Source organism: Rattus norvegicus, chromosome 20, assembly GCF_036323735.1.
Source record: "Rattus norvegicus strain BN/NHsdMcwi chromosome 20, GRCr8, whole genome shotgun sequence".
NCBI lineage: Eukaryota > Metazoa > Chordata > Mammalia > Rodentia > Muridae > Rattus > Rattus norvegicus.
The window spans coordinates 22126316-22134497 of record NC_086038.1 but is presented as its reverse complement, the minus strand read 5'-3'; the positions used below and the strand labels follow the sequence as shown (position 1 = coordinate 22134497).

The 8182-nt window shown below is 43.5% G+C and overlaps 1 pseudogene; it reads right to left on the bottom strand.

Annotated features, from left to right (window-relative positions):
• Nucleotides 1–2880: 2880 nt before the first annotated feature.
• On the bottom strand, nt 2881–4600 carry Plin3-ps1 (perilipin 3, pseudogene 1; annotated as a pseudogene).
• Nucleotides 4601–8182: the final 3582 nt, after the last annotated feature.

Here is an 8182-nt window from a genome sequence, read left to right as displayed (position 1 = left end):
TTAGAGACATTATCAATAAAATAAAATCAAATAAAAATATGAAGCGTCAATAAAACAAAGACATGGTTCTTTGAGAAAAATCGGTGAGTTACTTTAGGCAAAGTAACTAAAAGACAGAGAGAGTGGATCCAAATTTACAAAGTTAGAGGTGAGAAGATGGAAATCCAGAAAATCACATGGACACGGTTTTAAATCCTGTACTCTACCAAACTCGAAAATCAAAATAAAACGGATATGTTTCTGAGAAACAAAGTAAGATACTCCTCAACAGATGAATCAAAAAATGTGGTACAGTTACACAATGCAATATAATTCAGACACTGTTGAGAAAGAGGCAGGGAGAGAGAAGGAAGGGAGGGAGGGGAGGGAAGGAAGGGAGGGAGGGGAGGGAAGGAAGGAAGGGAGGGAGGAAGGAAGGAAGGGAGGAAGGAAGGAGGGAGGGAGGGAGGGAGGGAGGAAGAAAGGGAGGGAGGAAGGAAAAAAGGAAGGAAGGAGGGAAGGAGGGAGGGAGGGAGGGAGGGAGGGAGGGAGGGAGAGAAATCATCAAATTCACAGGTAAATGGATGGAACTAACAAACACTCATCCTGAGTGAGGTAATCCAGACCCAGAGAGAGAAATATGGTATATGTTCACTTCTAAGTGGATAATGGATGCTAAATCAATGATAAACAAGCTTCAATCCATACAACCACAGAGCTTAAATATATGGTAAAGGACAGATAGATCTCCCCAGGAAAGCAAAATAGAATAGGCAGTAATGGATGAAGAAGATAAAGGGACTGGAAGGGGAAGATCCAGTAGGGAAGAGAAAGGAAGACCGGGATGAGGAAGGAAATACAGACAGCTAAAAGTTAGGGCTGTGTGAGGACAGTGTGGAAACCTAATACAATAGAAGCTTCCCAAAATATATACATATAGGAAGGAGATCTAAATGAAATTACCAAATAATAGGGGAGAGAGAGCCCCAGATGGGCATCTCTTGTCACCTCATAAAGCTTCCAGAACCAGAAATGAGTTGTATCAAATTGATTTGTTGGCCACAGGGCTCCTTTGGGAAACCCCTAAACAACACAGGCTATAGGTTACTTAACCCAGGTTAGTTAGGTTGCCAGGGCTGCTCGCCATAAACTGACACCACAGCCCTATTGCTGAAGACAGCCCCTACACAACTCATTGAACACGGAGAAATCAAGCTGGTACCCACTCCCTCAAACCCTGGCTAATGTTGTCAGTTCCAGAAGGTACTCTGCATGTACCAAAGCAGAAACATAAACACTAACCCAGCTAAAAACCCATTGATCTACAGGGGTACCCTGCCTGCAAGATAGGCTAATGCAATGGTTGACACAAAGCTTGTGAAGGGTAACCAACCAATATTGGATTTTAACTAAAGCCTACTCCATGAGATGAATCCTATATTCATTGTTGCCTGTGTGACCAAGAAGCTAAGACTAGATCGCTCAAGGACCTAGGGGAAAACCAAATACTACTGTTCTACTAAAGAAATGGTAGTCCCAAACGATGACTCCTAGTGTCAGTCGGCTGTCATCATAGATCAGTGCCTTGCTCAACCATCGTCAAAGAAGCTTCTGTCTGCAACAGATGGGAAAAAAAAATCGAGAGAATCAGACAATACGCAGAGAGTGAGAGACCTTGGAATACTCAGTCCTAAATGGATGTCTCCATCAAAAGCCTCCTCTCAGGGCTCAGGGAACCCTGAAGAAGAGCAGGCAGAAAGAGTGTTAGAGCCAGAGGGGGTGAAGGACACCAAAGAAACAAGGCCTTCTAAACACAAGACCAATGCACATATTAGCTTGCAGAGACTGGGACAGCATGCACAGGGCCTGTGTGGATCTGCAACACATGGGGTCCTAGAGCTGAAGGGAGAAGCAGATGCATGCTTCACTCCAAGTGACAACCACTTGCAAATGAAAACTTGTCTCCAAGGGCACCTCACTGGGGAAACAAATCACTCTTAAGGGTGACCTACTGCATGCCCAGCAGTTGTTGGCCAACAGAAAGTAAACTCAACATCTTTGGACTTCCTTGCCTCATAATGTCATCTAGGGGTAATTTTTCCTTTCTCTTTCTTCCTTTTTATTTTATCTGTTTTATGTTTATGCTTATTTTTATTTATTTACTCTTTGGGATATACCTACCTACCTACACCTACACCTACACACACACCATGGCTTCAAGTTTTGTGTTTTAATGTGATTTTCTAGTGTTTGAATGAGTGGGCCTCTGCATCTCTACCTGTTTCTTGTGCTTTTTCTTGGAACCTTGTACTGGCTATTTTGTGTGTCAACTTGACACAAGCCGGAGTTATCACAGAGAAAGGAGCCTCCCTTGAGGAAATGCCTCCATGAGACCCAGCTGTAAAGCATTTGCTCAACTAGTGATCCAGGGGGGAGGACCCAGCCCATTGTGGGTGGTGCAGTCCCTAGGCTGGTGGTCCTGGGTTCTATAAGAGAGCAAGCTAAGCAAGTCAGGGGAAGCAAGTCAGGGGAAGCAAGTAACATCACTTGTGGCCTCTGCATCAGCTCCTGCTTCCTGACCTGCTTGAGTTCCAGTCCTGACTTCCTTTGGTGATGAACAACATGAAAGCTGAATAAACCCTTTCCTCCCCCACTTGCTTCTTGGTCATTTTTGTGCAGAAATAGGAACCCTGACTAAGACAGGATCATTGCCTTCTGTTTGCTTATCTAAAGGGGTTGGATCTACGTGGGAGGGAATAGAGGCAGGAAAAATCATAATCGAGAGACACTGTTAAAATTTTTTTATTTTTAATAAAAGAAAAATAAATGCACTTCTATATGCATAATCAAAAGAAATAAAAACAGATCTATAGCAAAATTATGTCTATTTTTTTTCTCTGAAGCAGGTAAAATTTATTAAGGCATTATCTAAGGGACAGTGGATTCTCAGCTCTCACTTTCTCATCTGAAACGACTGCAACATTCCAGTTCTCCATACTGTCACAGTTGCTGGATTCTTGGACCAAGTATCAGGGTCTGTCAGAAAAGCTCTTGCTATTCTGGGCCATGAATGCAGGAAAGAAACTGGAGTGGAATGTCACTATGCCTGATTTACTTCAAGACAAGGTCTTAAGTAGCTTAGGCTATCATTGAATTTGCTATGTGGCAGTCAGGCTTTGAACTGACCCTCCTGCTTCTACACCACAGGGCTGGCCCAGGATGACAGGCTTGTGCTATCACTATTCATCATCCTCATTTTTTCAGGAAAATAATTTTTCCAGAACATTCTAGATTGCCCCCCCCCGAACATTCTAGAAAAAATATTTTTGCTTTAAAAAGACTGATGGGAAAAGGTTAAACACGTCTCATTCAGACTCAGAGTAGGGGAAGACCTGCTGTGCAACAGGACTGTTGGGAAAAGCAGTCAAGTCAGATAGGTGTTGGCCCTGGTCCTTCTCCCTACTTCTCTTCAGGGACTTTCTCAGTGATTCCAGGAGCAAAGGGGCCCACCAGCCACATGGCTGGAGTGTACTGGGCCACATACTCCACAGTGTGATCAAAGGCATCTCGGGCTCTGGCTATGTGCTCTCGAGTTTGGGCAAGAACACTGGCTGTGAGGTCCTGGAAGGAGTGGATGCCAGAGAAGGTGGCCTGAAGGTCATCCACCTGGCTTCGGGCCTGCTGGGCCTGCTCCCTGACGTGGCTCGGCAGGCCTTGGATGCTGGCCCCCAGGCCCACACATGTGCTCTGAAGCTGCTGGGCGATGTCCCTGAACACACTGAGTGCCTGGGCCTCCACCTGCTCTGGCTTAGATGGGTCCTTTTCAGCATCCTGTGGGGTCTTCTGATTCCAGGTGAGCCACATCTGGTACAGCTTCTCCTGCCCCTCCCCCAGCCTCTGGTCCACGCCCTGTTTCACAGATTCCATCAGGCTAAGCACATGTGTGAGCTGCTGCAGCGCGTCCTGTGCACTCTGCCTGACATTACACAGCTTGCCCAGGGAGTGCTCATAGGCGTGGTTGCGGAGCCTCTCGGAGAGCGAGCCCAATCTGAGGGAAGTAGTTCCATTCCTGTCTCTGCTGCTGCAGGGAGGCCGTGTCTGCGCCCTCTGGAGATGTGCCAATCAGGGCTAGTTCTGTGTCTGTCAGGGGCAGGCGATTGTCTGCCCAGGCCTCCGACTTCACCAGCACCCTGTCCACTCCGCTAATCACCATCTGTCCCACGCGGGAACCCATGATTGACTGAACACCGCTGGTCATTGCCGACTTGGTCATGTCCACACTGCTTTTCACAGCCCCACAGGTCACATCCACTGCTCCTGTGAGCCTAGTGGCCACTGTGTCCTTCGCACTAGACACTGAGCTGGATACCATTTCTCGAGCCCCAGACACTGTTGATGACACCAGTTCCTTAGTATCCGCCAAAACCGTCTCAGTGGGCTGCTGGAGGATGGGCAGACTCTCCTGCAGTCTATTCAGCCCTTGGTGTGCATACTGTTGGCTGTCACAACTGCATGGTAGGTTCCTCCACAGCACCCTGAACTTCTTCAGAGGGAGCTTCTGTCCCATTGCTAGACATGGTCTCAGCAGCAGTTGCAAAGTCCTCAGGTCGTCGAGGCCAGGAAATCTCATGTCTATTTTTAATATTCAAATGTTGCAACAATTCACATTCGTGTAAGTTATTTCTTTTATCATCAAAAACACTAAAGTAATTTATATTCCTTTGTGAGAAATGTTCTTCTCTGTTTTCTTTCATCAGGGGAGCCATTGCCGCTCATGGAAGCCACGTCACACATCATACAGTGAAAATGCAGGCTTCCTGCTTAGAGTTCTCCAGTCTCTAAGGGGAGTCAAGGGTTATCTCTCACATCTTCTAATCATGGCAATTCTGGTCCCAGTTAACACTGCATACTTGCTAAAGAAAGTACTGTCCTAATACCCAGATGTTAGGATAAGTAGCCTAGAGAATGTGTAGAGACTGCAAACCCATGAGGGAATTTCTTGTGATCCGAAATGATTCACAAAAATGCAAACAACCAGAAAGGGGGCTGGATAGATGGCTCAGTGGTTAAATTGTCGCTCACAAATAACCAGGAAAAAAAGTGAATTTTGTTCATGACCACATATAAGTCAATTAGTATTCTCTCTTGTTTAAAACAATATGCTTTTAAAAACATTTTTTAAAAAAGATCCTTTAAAGGCATGTTCTAATAGTGTGCATTCTGATGAAGTTTAGAAAGGCTTCTGTGGCCCTTTCAGGACAGAGAAGTTTTCCTCAGACCTTTTTTATAAGATCATAATTTTCTGTGTATCATCCAACAACAGAACCAAGTTCTGGGATGTTTTCTGATGACATTAAAAACTTTAGAAGGAAAGTTTAATCTTTTTAACTGAGATGATCAGATTTGTATAATATGGAAAATGTTAACTGAACATATACATAGGATACATAAGTGTAATACAGATAGGTAAAAGAAAATATTTGAGGTAACATCAATTTTAAAAGCTTTTTAAAAAGTCTGGCTTTATGAGGTACAACCACATTAGGGAAGACATTTAAGAATCTTACATTTTTCATATAACTGTGATTTCAGTCTAATTTGTCCAATTAATTAGTTCCAAAATATCAAGAAAATCTAATGAAAATCTAATTGAAATGTAAAATTTGCATATAAATTTGGACTTGATATTTCAAAGTTTATAGTTTGTAGACAAGAGATGAACCATTCATGCCAATTAATAGGCATCTACGAAGACACAGAAGTACTAACTAATTGCAAGGAAATTTCTTTTTTTTTATTTTTTATTTTTTTTTTATTAACTTGAGTATTTCTTATATACATTTCGAGTGTTAATCCCTTTCCCGGTATCCGGGCAAACATCCCCCTCCCTCCTCCCCTTCCTTATGGGTGTTCCCCTCCCAACCCTCCTCCCATTGCCGCCCTCCCCCGAACAGTCTAGTTCACTGGGGGTTCAGTCTTAGCAGGACCCAGGGCTTCCCCTTCCACTGGTGCTCTTACTAGGATATTCATTGCTACCTATGAGGTCAGAGTCCAGGGTCAGTCCATGTATAGTCTTTAGGTAGTGGCTTAGTCCCTGGAAGATCTGGTTGCTTGACATTGTTGTACATATGGGGTCTCGAGCCCCTTCAAGCTCTTCCAGTTCTTTCTCTGATTCCTTCAACGGGGGTCCTATTCTCAGTTCAGTGGTTTGCTGCTGGCATTCGCCTCTGTATTTGCTGTATTCTGGCTGTGTCTCTCAGGAGCGATCTACAGCCGGCTCCTGTCGGTCTGCACTTCTTTGCTTCATCCATCTTGTCTAATTGGATGGCTGTATATGTATGGGCCACTTGTGGGGCAGGCTCTGAATGGGTGTTACTTCAGTCTCTGTTTTAATCTTTGCCTGTCTCTTCCCTGCCAAGGGTATTCTTGTTCCCCTTTTAAAGAAGGAGTGAAGCATTCACATTTTGATCATCCGTCTTGAGTTTCATTTGTTCTAGGCATCTAGGGTAATTCAAGCATTTGGGCTAATAGCCACTTATCAATGAGTGCATACCATGTATGTCTTTCTGTGATTGGCTTAGCTCACTCAGGATGATATTTTCCAGTTCCAACCATTTGCCTACGAATTTCATAAAGTCATTGTTTTTGATAGCTGAGTAATATTCCATTGTGTAGATGTACCGCATTTTCTGTATCCATTCCTCTATTGAAGGGCATCTGGGTTCTTTCCAGTTTCTGGCTATTATAAATAAGGCTGCGATGAACATAGTGGAGCACGTGTCTCTTTTATATGATGGGGCATCTTTTGGGTGTATGCCCAAGAGAGGTATAGCTGGATCCTCAGGCAGTTCAATGTCCAATTTTCTGAGGAACCTCCAGACTGATTTCCAGAATGGTTGTACCAGTCGGCAATCCCACCAACAGTGGAGGAGTGTTCCTCTTTCTCCGCATCCTCGCCAGCATCTGCTGTCACCTGAGTTTTTGATCTTAGCCATTCTCACTGGTGTGAGGTGAAATCTCAGGGTTGTTTTGATTTGCATTTCCCTTATGACTAAAGATGTTGAACATTTCTTTAGGTGTTTCTCAGCCATTCGGCATTCCTCAGCTGTGAATTCTTTGTTTAGCTCTGAACCCCATTTTTAATAGGGTTATTTGTCTCCCTGCGGTCTAACTTCTTGAGTTCTTTGTATATTTTGGATATAAGGCCTCTATCTGTTGTAGGATTGGTAAAGATCTTTTCCCAATCTGTTGGTTGCCGTTTTGTCCTAACCACAGTGTCCTTTGCCTTACAGAAGCTTTGCAGTTTTATGAGATCCCATTTGTCGATTCTTGATCTTAGAGCATAAGCCATTGGTGTTTTGTTCAGGAAATTTTTTCCAGTGCCCATGTGTTCCAGATGCTTCCCTAGATTTTCTTCTATTAGTTTTAGTGTGTCTGGTTTGATGTGGAGGTCCTTGACCCACTTGGACTTAAGCTTTGTACAGGGTGATAAGCATAGATCGATCTGCATTCTTCTACATGTTGACCTCCAGTTGAACCAGCACCATTTGCTGAAAATGCTATCTTTTTTTCCATTGGATGGTTTTGGCTCCTTTGTCAAAAATCAAGTGCCCATAGGTGTGTGGCTTCATTTCTGGGTCTTCAATTCTATTCCATTGGTCTATCTGTCTGTCTCTGTACCAATACCATGCAGTTTTTATCACTATTGCTCTGTAATACTGCTTCAGTTCAGGGATAGCGATTCCCCCTGAAGTCCTTTTATTGTTGAGGATAGTTTTAGCTATCCTGGGTTTTTTGTTATTCCAGATGAATTTGCAAATTGTTCTGTCTAACTCTTTGAAGAATTGGATTGGTATTTTGATGGGGATTGCACTGAATCTGTAGATCGCGTTTGGTAAAATGGCCATTTTTACTATATTAATCCTGCCAATCCATGAGCATGGGAGATCTTTCCATCTTCTGAGGTCTTCTTCAATTTCTTTCTTCAGTGTCTTGAAGTTCTTATTGTACAGATCTTTTACTTGCTTGGTTAAAGTCACACCGAGGTACTTTATATTATTTGGGTCTATTATGAAGGGTGTCGTTTCCCTAATTTCTTTCTCAGCTTGTTTCTCTTTTGTGTAGAGGAAGGCTACAGATTTATTTGAGTTAATTTTATACCCAGCCACTTTGCCAAAGTTGTTTATCAGCTTTAGTAGTTCTC